The 15,469-nt window shown below is 35.9% G+C and overlaps 1 long non-coding RNA gene across 1 annotated transcript; it reads left to right on the top strand.

Moving 5' to 3' along the window:
• Positions 1–4,488: 4,488 nt before the first annotated feature.
• Positions 4,489–5,951, top strand: LOC128285312 (uncharacterized). The gene is made up of 2 exons (XR_008275810.1): positions 4,489–4,562; positions 5,736–5,951. It is a non-coding gene; the product is annotated as an uncharacterized LOC128285312 (long non-coding RNA).
• Positions 5,952–15,469: the final 9,518 nt, after the last annotated feature.

Raw genomic sequence — 15,469 nt, forward strand, 5'->3', positions numbered from 1 at the left:
TAAATTTTCTCCAAAACTAGACTCATATATCTATATGGGGGAATTTTTGTAGAATTTTTGGTTTGGCCAATTAGTACAGTTTATTCATTAAAGTCTCCCCTGTTTCAAGGTTCGACTACACTGACCTCTATACCTTACAATTTAAATATCTCCCTGTAAAGGGATTCAATGCCTATGCCGTTTGTCTCTAATGAAACTAGACTCGATAAAGAATCTGTACATATATGGCAAGACCTGTAATTATCTCGATAAAATTTACGGTGAATTTTCTAATTCGAAACAGGGGATCCAGAAATCGCTCTGGCCCTGTTTCACAAGAATTTAATTATCTCCTAACATACAGCTCATATGGTAGTTTCGTTTCTTCCATATGGAAATAGACTCATCAAGATTAGATTACATAATTTATTCATTATTTAATTCCATTTCTACTATTTTTAGTGATTTTTCAATCTCATATCACTGCTGCTGTCAGCATCTGTTACTAAAGCAAACTATGCCTATTTCATGATTTTTCCTTGATCTAACTAATAATTCATCATACATATTACAAATTATGACCATGACTAGCCATGCCAAAGGTTAATCATCACCGAGCATCTCCTTACTACACTATTACCAAATCATGAATTTAACACGAAAATAATCAGCCATGACATATGGCATAATAATCGAGTAGGCCTCAACCAATACTCAACCAAAACCGAATTACCAAGACTTGTGTCCAAACATCATAGAACCAAATCCAACCGAACATTATGCCATTTTCGCATGGCTAAAGTTTACATACCAAATTTCAACAAAACATAATAGCCTATACATGCCGAAATGTTCTCCTAGACCAACTAAAAGAAGATACCAAAAGTTCCTTGCGGTGTGATGACTTTGATGACGGTCCCAGTGCATAAAAAGTCGAGTCCAAGAAACCTAAAATAGGTGACAAGCAAACACTGAATGAGTATATAACTCGATAAGTCATAAGCATTACACTACCATCCATTAATAAAATTTTCACAAGAGGAAACAACGAAATGAGGCTAAGTACTCCATCCATCTTGAACTATGCCATAGTTTCTTAGACCTTACGATTCAATCTCATTCCAAGTCCTACATTGACATTTCATACGCTATTCAATAGAGTAATTGAGGCATTTCCATACATCATTTTATTTTCGTTACAATCATACAACTAAACGAACTTTCACCTATTCCACGATGAACCTTATGTACGTGACTTCAATTATAATCATCACATAGGTTCAAAACTTACCACGCTCAACTCCAAATATAAACATAGCACCTATTAGCCATGAACTCGAGGTACTTACCCTTTCCGCTGTCCAAAATCGACTTGGTAAGGTCGCACCCTTAATGTAAATAATCTATAGAAAATACATAGTGGGTTCGCACACATAGTGCTTAATAATCAGCCGCGCACACTTAGTGCCATATACTTTAAACTCGCACACTTAGTGCCATGCATTTCAAGCTCGCACACTCAATGCCAATCTCTCAACCGTGAACACTTATTGCCCGCACACTTAGTGCCGAAAACCAGCCACTCTATACAATTCACTTCTTTTTTTTACATTCGACAATTTCATCTCTACATACATATACATTTGTATACATTTCACCTCATTAAACACAATTGCATAGGTATTATGACCGTTTAAATCAATACCAAATATACGCTTAATGACTTACCTTGTGTTGGGTAGAATGGTTCCAACTCGGCTATTCGATTGCTTTCTCCTTTCCTTTATCCGATTTAGTTCCCCTTTGCTCTTGAGCTTAATTTAACAATTAAATTGATTTAATCATTTTAAATATCAAAGAGAAATTCAAGGTACTCAACCCTTATTTTTAATAATAAGACCAACCATACACCTATAATAACATCCAATTCATTAATTATTTTAGCACACGCATGGCACATAAGGTTAACTAAAGCTACATTCACTTATAAGATAGCACCCTTAATGAGCTCATACCATGACTATACCTAACCGAATTCAAATAGAGAATTTAGTACAATTACACATTCTTACTAATGTATAATTCTAGCATGCTTTAATATTTTATACACCTCATTCGCCCTAACCATTCACTTAACTTATATGTACAAATTCCATCTCAAAATTAAGAGTTGCAACTACAATTAGGTTACAACAATGCCCATCAATGACCGAATGCTTAAGCACAACTATACTAAAATTTATCCAACATCGTTTTAATTTGCCCTTCACTATTTTTTCTAATCATCAAATACAAAGTGATTTACATATATATATTAAACCAACCTTGCTAGCACACAATATTCCTTAACCGAATGTCATAAACCCAAGCCACACATTTTGTTCATTAAGACCCTTCAATGACCACATTCGGTACCCCCCTTATGAACAAACCAATTTCAACCTTCAAGAAAAAGTATATGTACCAAGAGCTTCAAACTACTTGGCCGAATATCAAACCTCCAAACAACCAAACTTAATCCATGGAATGAGTAGAACTTGAACTAATCACCTTATTTATACCTAAATTTCCAAGAATTTCAAAGTGCTTACCTCTTCCTAAGCATCATCCAAGCCGAATCATGAACAAAAGAATTCCTTTCTTCTTCCTCCCTCAAGTCACGACAATGGAGAAGAAAGATGAGCATTCCTTCATTTTTTTTCATTTTTACCTTCTTTTACTAACAATATTTTATCTCCAATAACCCAATTTCTTATTATAATATCTAATTAACATATATATTGCCCATCAACAATCCATCTTGGCCGCCACTACAAAGGAATTGGGGAATTTGACATGCAAGTCCACCCTTGTGTCATCATGCATTAACAAGCCATTTAAAATTAGCCTATCATATTTCACCATGTCTCATATTGATCCCTATTTAATAAGTTCTCATGCAATTGGCAAAATTAGAGAATGAAACTTCCACATACTCATGTACACACATAATAAGCATAGAATATAGCAATTAATTATTTTTATGACTCGATTTTGTGGTCCCGAAACCACTTTCTGACTAGGGTCACATTAGGGCTGTCACATTTAAGCAATTAGGTCTTGGGAAACCCAAACAAACTAGGATGAGTACTCAATTAGCAAATAGAACCATTAGATTTCCTAGGGGTATTATTGAAGATGTTCTTGTAAAAATTGATAAATTCACATTCCTAGTTGATTTTGTTGTTTTATACATGGATGAAGGTAATAAAGTACCTTTAATTTTAAGAATACCCTTTTTTAGCAACTACTAGAACTATAATTGATGTTGGTACGAGTGAATTAGTACTTCGTATAACTGACGAAACGATTACTTTCCAAGCTCGTGATTCTGTTAGAACATCTAGTAATCAAGATGATTTTACAAGTTCTGTTAATATGAGTAACCATGTGGCTCAAGCTTTTTTGCAGGAAACCCCTCAAAAAAATGTAATAGAGCCACGTTTCAATCCATGCGACAGAAATAGAACAACTCATGAAGAATGAATGTTACAAATAGATAAACTGGATGAATGGCGAACACATGTCAAGGAGAAACCGAAAAAGCACGATGTAGAGCCAAAGAGACGCCATGATGAGCACGTGGATGGAACGAACCAATTTAAGGTTAGAGGCAAGGTACTTCTAGACAAAACAGATCCATGAATTACCACTTCAGAGCTTAATGCAAATGGATCAAACCCTTTTACGTTACATAATATCTTATTCACATATGGTACAGTCGAGGTAACTCATTTTAAATTTGGCACATTTAAGGTAAATAATACTCGACTTAAACCTTATCTTGGTAGAATAATTGATAGTGATAAAGGGGAGTTTCAGCTTTGAGAACCACCATGATTGTGAGTGCATAAGGTAAGTCGTGTTTAGACTTTAAATAAGCGTTTCTCGGGAGGAAACCTGAGTGTTAACTCTGCTAATTCTTTTCATTTTATTTCAAAACTAACTAATTTTCAAAAAAAAATGTGTTTTTGACCCACACGGCCTAGACATATGGGTGTGTCTCAAGTCGTGTACACTACAAGGGATTTGACAGTGAGTTACACGTCCTGGCAACATGGCCATGTAACCCACACGGCCTGTGTAACATCCCGAAATAGGGCCTAAATAGAACAGTGGTTGTGAAACCACAAATTCGAGGTATAAAAATTTATTTTATTATTATTTTGAGGTTCATGGTATGATTGCATGATTGTGTGAAAATTTCGTGATTAAATTCTATGCATAAAGTGCTTAAGTTGAGGTTAGGGACTAAATCGAATAATTTGTAAAACTTGCATTCTAGAACTTTTTAGTATGAAATTGCTTTGGAATATTAATTAGGAGGGTTTAAATAACAATTTGACCAATTTTAAGTTCATGGACAAAAATTAGGGCATGGAAGGAATTTTTGAAACTTTAGTAAGGAGGGGCAATTTGGTCATTTGGATATGAAATGAATTAAAAAGGGAAAAATAACACAAAAATGGTCATCTTCTCAATTAGTTTCTGCCGATTTTTGCTCTCCTCCATAACTGGGGTTTCTTCAACTTTCAAGCTTCATAGTAAGTGATTCCAAGCCCCGTTTTTAATGATCTTTACGTTTTTGGAGTCCCGGTAACTTAATTAAGCTTATTCTAGCAATAATTCAACCTAAGGTTCATATTTGGAAAAATACCAATAACTGAAATTTGTGTATTTTGGTGTTTTATGATAGAATATGAGGTTTTAAATTATGTTAAACAACTTATGCTACTCGGTTTTAAGTGAAAACGAGTAAAAGGGCTTAAATTGGAAAAAAATACCAATAGTCATAAGTATATGTTAGAGTGTGATTTTGATATTGCCATAGAAGGGAAAATGATCAGCATGTCATAAAACATAAGAAAATAGGATGAAGTTTAATTTACGAGCCTTGGGGCAAAAGTGCAAATATGTGAAAGTTTAGGGGTAAAATATAATTTTTCCAAAGTTTGGGTCAAGGACTGTTTTAATAAATGTGAATATTAAATAAGTTAAATTTGCTATTATAGATCAAGAAGAACGAAATTGGGAGTAGATCGGGAAAAGAAAAAGTAAAGGACTAAATTGTAAAGTTTAGTCACATTTTGTATCAAGGTAAGTTCTGATAAATAAATGCAATATTCTTTTATTTTACATTATTATTGTCAATTTCAGCATTTATATATTTATGTTATGAAAATATTTAAAGTCGAATTTAAGGTGAAGTGACGGAGGAAAAGTGTTGGAAAGCCGGTTGAACCCTAGGAATGTTAGGATATTAGGGTTGACAGACGAGACGAAGAAATGAGCCATGTAAGTCCATATTAGAAATATGGCTTGGAGACGAGATTGAGCCATGTAAGTCCATATTATATATGGCATTGGAGACAGGAATAATTCATGTAAGTCCATGTCAAAGACATGGCATTGGCGAGATATTGATGAGCAGGAACAACCCTAGTATCCTTAGTATTCCGAGTGGTTCAGCGGGTCGGGATAAGAGTTAAATTACAGTGAATTAACAGCAAAGGAAAAGTAGATTATACTTATGAAAAGGAAAGGTCGTAAGAAAGAAGGTAAGGGAATAAAGAAGAAGATAGAAATTGAGAAGTAAAGAAATTTATGATGTTAGATGATATTATGCATAATTATCCATTATGTTGAATATTGTGATTTATTTGCTTGTAAGCTTACTAAGCCTAGTGCTTAATCTCTTTATTTTCTTCTTCTTATAGTACTTATCTAGTCACTCGGGGATCGAAGGAAACGTCGGAGGCCGATCACACTATCAAAGAAATAACTCGGTATAATTAGACTTTTTGTTTTGGGTATGGCATGTATAGAAACTTAGCTACTTTTGGTATAATATGAACAATGAATGATGTGTAAATACTTGCTAGTGATTAGCTAATAAAATGGCTGACGATATACATGTTTATTAATATGTATAATTGAATGGTGATTATCACATGAAAATTATGAAAAATGTGAAAGTAACCTAAAAACAGATTCAAGTAACAGAAATGACATAACTTTGAAAAATCACTAAAAATTGTAGAAACATAGTTTGAAGATGAATAATATATTAAATTAATTCTTATTATGTCTATTTTCTTATGGAATAAGAAAAATAGGTAAAGGTTTTGTATTTTATAAGATATCTGAGTTTTAGTGAAATAGGACCAGAGCAATTTCTGGATCCCCTGTTCCAAATTTAGAAATTTACCATAAATTTTAAAAAAATAATTAGGTGGTTTAATTTATATGGCTAGAATCCTTATTGAATCTAGTTTTAATAGAAACAAACAGACAGTCATATGATTTTTTTACAGAGATAAAAGTGGTTCGTAGTAAGTAGACGCTAGTGCAGTCGAATTCTGAAACAGGAGTAACTTTAACTAATAAACTGTTCTAATTGGCTAAGTAAAAAATTCTAGAAAACAATTAGTAGATAGATATATGAGTATAGTTTCAGGAAAAATTTCTGGATCTTAATTTCGAGTTTTGAAACTCGAGAAATGAATTTTTAAGCAACCATGACGCAGAAAAATAGTTTATTCCGAAAATTAAAATAAGTGGTTTAGAGTTGTTTAAAAGGTAAGATAAGTTTAGTAACACCTCAAGCTTGACTCCGGTGACGGTTTCGGGCGTGGGGATGTTACATTTATTGGTATCTGAGCAGGTTTAGTTGGTTCTCGGAACAGTTAGTGTGAGAAAAAGTCTAGCTATACATGCCATACTTGTATTTTGATAGTGTGACGACTCCTGACGATTTTTAAATATTTTGTTTTATAGTAATGGATCCCAGACAAGCTGGTGATGATGATGTAGAAAGTAATGCGCCTGATCCCGCAAAAGGGGCAGCGCCATCTAAGAATAGGCCAGTAATAGTTGATCAGGGAAGAGTGACTCGAGAAGCTCTCTTCCGAGCTTTGAATGATTTGCTTGTCGAGTTCGTTCGTACGAATCCAGCAGTTAGACTTCCACCCCCTCATGATTCTCAGGCTACCCATGTAGCTCAAGCTTCCCCAATCACAGGTACAGTGGTAAGAGAAAAGCCACCAATTGATAGAATCAGGAAACAAGGGGCAGAAGAGTTCCGAGCAACAAAAGATGATGATGCAGAAAGAGCAGAATTTTGGTTAGAAAATACTATCACAGTCTTTGACGAATTATCTTGTACACCCAAGGAATGTATGAAATGTGTAGTATCACTTCTTAGAGACTCAGCCTACTACTGGTGGAAGACACTTGTATCATTTGTACCAAAGGAGAGGGTCACTTGGGATTTCTTTCAGGAGGAATTTTGGAAAAAGTACGTCAGTCAGAGGTTTATTGACCAGAAGAGAAAGGAATTCCTCGAATTGAAACAAGGTAATATGACAGTGACCGATTATGAGCGCGAATTTGTCAAGCTTAGTAAATATGCTCGAGAATGTGTGTCCACCGAGGCTATCATGTGTAAAAGGTTTGAGGATGGGTCAAATGATAATATCCGACTGTCAGTGGGTGTCCTAGAAATAAAAAAATTTGTTATTTTAGTTGAGAGAGCCTGTAAGGTTGAGGAGCTGTTAAAAACAAAAGGCAAAGTTGAGACAGAGACACAAGATACAAAGAAGAGACAGATGAGCAGGTCATTCCGGGCTACATCCAAAAGGCCAAAGGAGTTTTCTACGGATCTGGTTTCTCGGTAGGGTATTCTAGTCGAATAGAGGCGTGATTTAAGGATTCAAGGCTCGCACCACCTCATTGCGAGTGTAGGTAATGTTGGACGAGGTAGATCGTGGTGTCCACGGTGTGGTAGACTTCATTATGGTCCTTGTCGGGCAGGCGAAAATGTTTGTTATAAATACGGTGCTCCAGATCATTTTGTACGAGAATGTCCCGAGGTGGCTAATCGAGAGATAACACAGAGTGCTAGATCCAGAAATGCTCCTACTAGAGGCAGATCAACAAGGCAATCGGGAGTAGGAGCAAGTAACAGAGGTACCTTTAGAGATTCGGCTGTGAGACCAGATGTTAGAGCCCCTGCAAGGACTTATGCTATTCATGCACGCGAAGACGCATCCTCCCCCGATGTGATTACGGATACATTTTCTCTACATGATATTAATGTCATTACTCTGATTGATCCGGGTTCAACTCATTCTTATGTTTGTATGAAATTGATGCCTAGTATAAGTATGCCTATAGAATCTACAGAATTTGTGATTAAAGTATCGAATCCATTAGGCAAGCATGTATTAGTAGATAAAGTATGTAGAAATTGTCCTTTAATGATTAGAGGCTCTTGTGTTCCTAATGATCTCATGCTATTGCCATTTGATGAGTATGATGTGATTCTTGGTATGGATTGGTTGACTACACATGATGTGATAGTGAATTGTGGAAAGAAATTCATTGAGTTGAAGTGTGAAAATGGTGAAATTCTTCGGGTTAATTCAGAAGAGTCAGATAGTTTATTTCGATAATTTTTGTTATATCCGCTCGAAATGTTTGAGAAAAGGGTATGAAGCTTATCTTGCTTTTGTGTTGAACACTAAAGATCCGAATTGAAAATTGAATCGATACTTGTGGTATGTGAGTTTCCGATGTGTTTAGGAAGAACTACCGGTTTGCCTCTGTTAGAAGTTGAGTTTGGTATTAAGTTGATTCCAGGTACCACGCCCATTTTTATTACTCTTTATAGAATGGCTCCGTTGGAATTGAAAGAATTTAAAGCTCAGTTGCAGGAATTAATAGATAAAGGCTTGGTAAGACCCAGTAGTTCACCATGGGGTACACCAATGCTATTTGTGAAAAAGAAAGATGGATCGATGAGATTGTGCATAGATTATCGGCAACTTAACAAGGTAACAGTAAAGAACAAGTATCCATTGTCTAGGATTGATGATTTGTTTGATCAATTGAAGGGAGCTACTGTGTTTTCCAAGATAGATTTGAGATCCGGATACTATCAGTTGCGAGTTAAAGAGTCAGATGTCCTGAAGACTACTTTCCGGACTAGGTATGGTCATTATGAGTTCCTTGTGATGCCATTTGGCTTGACTAATGCTCCTGCCATTTTCATAGACTTAATGAACCGAATTTTTAGATCGTACTTAGATAAGTTTGTAGTTGTGTTCATTGATGATATTTTGATTTATTCTCATGATGAGACTGAGCATGCAGAGCATTTGAGAACAGTTTTACAAATTTTGAGAGATAATCAGTTGTATGCCAAGTTCAGCAAAAGTGAGTTCTGGTTACGAAAAGTTGGTTTTCTTGGACATATTGTCTCAAGTGAAGGTATTAAGGTTGATACAAGCAAGATTTCAGCCATTGTTGATTGGAAGCCTCCTAGAAATGTATCAGAAGTTAGAAGTTTTCTTGGTATTGCCGGATATTATAGACGATTTGTGGAGGGATTTTCCATGATAGCTACCCCGTTGACGAGACTGCTACGGAAGGATGTTAAGTTTGAATGGACTGAGAAGTGCCAACAAAGTTTTAACAAGTTAAAGGCATTGTTGACGGAAGCTCCTATCTTAGTACAGCCGGAACCCGGTAAAGAATTTTTGATTTACAGTGATTCATCCTTGAATGGGCTCGGTTGTGTACTCATGCAGGAAAGAAAGGTAATTGCTTATGCCTCTAGACAATTCAAGCCACATGAGAAAAATTATCCGACACATGATTTAGAGCTAGCTACTATTGTATTTGCATTGAAGATTTGGAGACATTATTTGTATGGTGAAAGGTGTCGGATATTTACCGATCATAAAAGCTTGAAATACTTGATGACTCAAAAATATTTGAATTTGAGGCAAAGAAGATGGTTGGAATTGCTTAAAGATTATGAGTTAGTGATTGATTATCACCCAGGTAAGGCAAATGTAGTTGCTGACGCTTTAAGTAGGAAACTTTTATTTACATTGCGAGCTTTGAATACCAATTTAGCCATGTCAGATGATGGTTCTATTTTAGCTGAATTGAGAGCTAAATCGGTATTTCTTGAAGAGATTTGTGAAGCTCAGAAAGATGATAATGAGTTACAAGCTAAAAGAGTTCAATGTGAGTCAGGCATAGAATCAGATTTCTAGATTGGTTCTGATGGTTGTTTGATGTTTAGAGACAGAATATGTGTACCAAAGAATGATGAGCTTATTAGGAAGATTTTACAGAAGCACATAGCAGTCATTTATCTATTCATCCAGCGGTACAAAATGTATAATGATTTGAAGAAATTGTATTGGTGGGTAGGAATGAAAATAGATATTTGAGTTTGTTTCTAGATGCTTGATTTGTCAGCGGTAAAGGCCGAACATCGGTACCCTCGGGATTATTGCGACTGTGCTAGTTAGGAATGGAAATGGGATCGAGTTACTTTGGATTTTGTGACGAGATTGTCGTTTACAGAAAGAAAGATGCAGATATGGGTTGTGATTGATAAGTTAACGAAGTCGACTCATTTTATCCCAACAAATACGGATTATTCACTTGACAAGTTGGCGAGTTGTATATTTCGAGATAGTCGACTACTACGAGTACCATTATCGATCATTTGACGACGAGATCCAAGATTTACTTCACGGTTTTGGAAGAAATTACAAGAGACTTTGGGCACAAAGTTGAGTTTTAGTACAGCTTTCCATCCTCAAACCGACGGTCAGTTAGAGAGAGTTATTCAGGTACTTGAAGATATGCTTAGATACTATGTATTGGAATTTCAAGGCAATTGGGAAAATATTTACCATTAGTAGAGTTTGCCTACAATAATAGTTATCAGTCAAGTTTGAAGATGGCACCTTATGAAGCTTTGTATGGACGTAAATGTCGCACACCTTTATATTGGATGAGCTTAAAGAAAATCGATTCTGGGGTTGATCTAGTTAAGGAAGCGAGAGAAAGTAAAATCATCGAGATTGCTTGAAAGCGACTTGACGCACAAAAGTCGTATGCGATTTGAAGAGAAAGAGATTGAGTATCAAGTTGGTGACATAGGTTTTTTGAAAGTATCCCTGTGGAAGAAAGTTCTCAGATTTGGTAAGAAAGGCAAACTAAGTCCACGTTTTATTGGACCGTTTGAAGTAATTAAGAGAGTCGGACCATTAGCATATCGGTTAGCTTTGCCGATTGAGTTAGAGAAGATTCATAATGTATTTCATGTGTCTATGCTACGTCGTTATCGTTCAGATCAGTCACATGTGATTTCTCAGACAGAGGTTGAGATTCAGCCAGACATGACTTACGGTGAAGAACCGGTGAAGATTCTAGCTCGAGAGGTAAAGTAATTAAGGAACAAAAGTATTTCACTTGTGAAAGTACTATGGAATAGACACGGGGTAGATAAGGCTACATGGGAACCTGAAGAGGCTATGCGAAAACAGTACCCAAATCTCTTCACAGGTAAGATTTTCGAGACGAAAATCCCTAAAGAGGGGGAGAAATGTAACATCCCGAAATAGGGCCTAAACGGAATAGTGATTGTGAAACCACAAATCTGAGGTAGAAAATTTTATTTTATTATTATTTTGAGGTTCATGGTATGATTGCATTATTGTGGGAAAATTTCGTGATGAAATTCTATGCATAAAGTGCTTAAGTTGAGGTTAGGGACTAAATCGAATAATTTGCAAAACTTGCATTCTAGAAGTTTTTAGTATGAAATTGTTTTGGAATATTAATTAGGAGGGTTTAAATAACAATTTGACCAATTTTAAGTTTATGGAAAAAAATTAGGACATGGAAGGAATTTTTGAAAGTTTAGTAAGGAGGGCCAATTTGGTCATTTGGATATTAAATGAATTAAAAAGGGAAAAATAACACAAAAATGGTCATCTTCTCAATTAGTTTCTGCCGATTTTTGCTCTCCTCCATAGCTGGGGTTTCTTCAACTTTCAAGCTTCATAGTAAGTGATTCCAAGCCCAGTTTTTAATGATCTTTACGTTTTTGGAGTCCCGGTAACTTGATTAATCTTATTCTAGCAATAATTCAACCTAGGGTTCATATTTGGAAAAATACCAATAACTGAAATTTGTGTATTTTGGGGAATCCTGTGAATGTTGGCATAGGTTTAATTATGTTAGTGGGCCTCTAGAAGACCCAAGCTTAAGATAGAACCCGGTAATTTTAGTTAATTTTTGTTCCATAAGAAAAAGGGAGTGAAATTATGAAATAGGACCTATGTGAAAATGTTTGAAAATGCTATAGGCTAAATTGAAGTGGCCAAATAAATAGGAGTGCAAAATAGGAGGATTTGCATGACAAACCTCCCATTTTACATGAAGTGGCCAACCATCATGTTGTTGTAGACAAAATGTGCACTTGATATCCATAATTTATGGTACAAATTGATACAAATTGATAATAGGTTAGGTAAATGTTCCATGATAATGGGTTAGGTAAATGTTTCATGATAATGTGTTAGGTAAATGTTTCATGATAAGAATTTCATGTCTTTTGTATTAAAGAATTAAATGGATGAAATATGAAGTTTTATTAAAAGAAAAAGGGGTGAAAAGAACAAAGTTTTGTCCATCATTGTTCATCATAGCTGAAAGTTAGAGAAGAGAAAGGAGAGGAGAAAGCTCTTGAGTATTCGGTCATTAGGAGGAGGAAAATTGAAGGTAAGTTCTTGGTACCTTGCTTCTATTTTGAGGTTCATGAGTTCTTCTTGATTCTACCTTAACTCTTGAAGCATATTTTGGTTTTAGTTGTGTTGTGAGCATTTAGTCATGAATTAAAATGAAGGAAATGGTTGTTGTTTCATGTTCTTTTGATGAAAAATGGAAGATAGGTGAAGTTGAGCCAAACAAATGAGCATGCATGTGCCTTAGATGCTAAGGGGAAAAATCGGCTAACATGTTGTGCTTTAAAATGATGAAATGGAGATTATACTTAAGTAAAATCATAGATATGTGATGATTGATTGGTGATATACATGTTTAAATAACAAGCATGCAAGTTAGGTGTGAAAGAGTGATTTGGTAATAAATCTGCTTGGGATAGCAGCAGTAACGTGACTTTGGAAAATCACCATAAATTGTGGGAGATGAGTTAGAAGCTGCATAAATTATGTAATTAAAGCTTAATGAGTCTAGTTTCAAATGGAATAAACGAGAACATATTTTGAATTCTGTACAATGATAAATTTGATTCGTAATGAAGAGTAGTCAGATTAGTCAAACAGTGAAACATGGGAAACTTTGAGAAAAATCTGGTATTGATTGGCTAAACCAAAAATTCTAAAAATTTTATGGATAGAAGATATCTGAGTCTATTTTCAAGGACAATTAACAGAACTTGATTTGGAGTTTTGTAGCTCTAGTTATAAATGATTTAGTGACTGTTGCTTTTGAAGACAGCTTGCAGTGAAATTATGATTATGTGGTAAACATTGACAAAAATTTGTTAATGAGTTGCTTATTGTTTTCTTATAAGCTTACTATGATCTGTAGGTGTGGTTGGCGAATATTGTAAGGGGTTAATCGTAGTTTGTATTTGAATAGTTAGATTAACGTGTTAGTAATCCAATTGTAGGCGGTTCGTGTGTGGATTTAAATCAAGATATCGTCGCAAAGTGTGTAACTAACACCCTCTTTCTTAGTCTAGATCGGCAAAAGTCGAAAATCGAAATGCCGAAAACCGGTATTTTGTAGATTTGCGAGTGTCGAATGCTCGTGAGGTAAATCGATTAATGTTTTTGGTAAGCTGCAATGTTTGGACGCAAAGTGCATGATTTACGTGCCCTCGATATTTTTGGGCTTAATGGGCCAAAATTGGAATGATGGGCCAACGGCCCAATTCGGTAAGAACCCTCGATGCGTGATTCGTAGTACGTGAAAGGTAGGAATATGCATGAAAAACCCTAAAATAGATAAATTACTGAAATACCTTTAAAAGTGGAAAATTTACGTTTCGCCTAGGAGATAAATTACCAAATACCCCTAGGGTTAAATTGACTTAAATGCATGTTTGATTTGTTGTTATTTATTGCATGCCATGTTGTTATTATCGATGTATGGGATTGGGATATTGACGGAGGAAGTACTGAAAGTGGCTTGTCCACGTCTTGGAGGCTTTGCCTCAATTCTTTGATAATCGAGCGACAAAGGTTGCAATCGTGGAGTGTTAAATTTGGGTGGGTTGAGCTATTCCCCACATGGAGTGTATGGCTGGTACGGGTGGAGTGTAGTGGTTGGTGGGTTGAGTAGTCTCCCAAATGGGCTTGCATATGTTTACTTGATGTTGCATGTATTTTGAAATGGGCCTATGGGCCATCTTGTTATCTGAATAAGGGCTAAGGCCCGGTTATTATAATCTGAAAAGGGTTACGGCCCAGACCACTGTTCTCTAAATGGGCTTAGGCCCAATAGGCTTGAGTGACTTGGGCTTTGAATGGGTTTTCCTTACACTGAGTTTCCCAAACTCACCCTTTTATTTTCATCCACTCAGAAATCCCCAACCATAGTGGGCTTGGAGCTGTGAGGGAATTCGGAGTGGCCACCCGTTCTGAAAGTTTGATGAACTGGACATCCTTTTATTTACGTTTGAAGTTTTTGGGCTTTTAAATGTAATAAGGTCGTTTAATTATTTTTGATGGTTTTAATATGTATTACTAAGATAGGTAATACTTATTTTAACTGTTGAAATTGGATAGCTTTAGGCGCGTTTTCAAAAACAACAGTTGATTTCAAAATAACACGACAACAAGCAAAGCTTCCATAATGAAAGTATTTTCCAAAATTAATCACTTTTCCTAAAATGACTTAATCAAATCAGTTTCCTAGAAATATCCATGACGTTAAGGTGTGGCAATGGCGGTATGCATGTCTAGGATTGGATCCGAAGGAGCTTGGTACTTAGCGATCCGATGGGCTCACCACCTCTTTTAGGTTTCCTACCGGTGCACTGACTTCCATTCACTTTAACCCTTAATGAATTAATCTTTTGAACATAAAGTATGATTTTCTGGACTTAGAATGGAAATTTTTTTTTTAACATTTTTGATGTGCCATGTCGGATTCGGCCATAACTTCTAGGCCGGGTTTGGGGTGCTACATATCTAGCCTACTTCATCGTTCTTGTCTTTCGCCATTAGATAGAGCGTAACAGAAAGAGTTCTATCTGTTTAGGCCCTTACGTGACTCGACTCGCTCGACACTTCGGTCTCCTCAACACGACAGAGTAGTCCTCGTTGCTTACACTCGTTGGCCAAATGTCCCCATAAAAATTATTGAACATGACCCATATAAGGATGACTGAGCGACTTCGTGGTGTGGATCATCCTCAGTACCGATTATCTCGTTCTGACCTTCAGGATGAGCCCGAGGACTTCATTGACGACGTCCCTTTCCATTACAATGATCCACCTCATCCTTCACCTTCGAGTCATCGTCTAGTTTCTTCTGCTACTACCTTCGAGGACCTCTCTACGCAATTCACTCGCTCTGAGCGGCACTGTTTTCAAAGGTTCAATAATATTGA

The sequence above is a fragment of the Gossypium arboreum genome, chromosome 12 (genome assembly GCF_025698485.1).
Source record: "Gossypium arboreum isolate Shixiya-1 chromosome 12, ASM2569848v2, whole genome shotgun sequence".
NCBI classification, from domain to species: Eukaryota; Viridiplantae; Streptophyta; class Magnoliopsida; order Malvales; family Malvaceae; genus Gossypium; species Gossypium arboreum.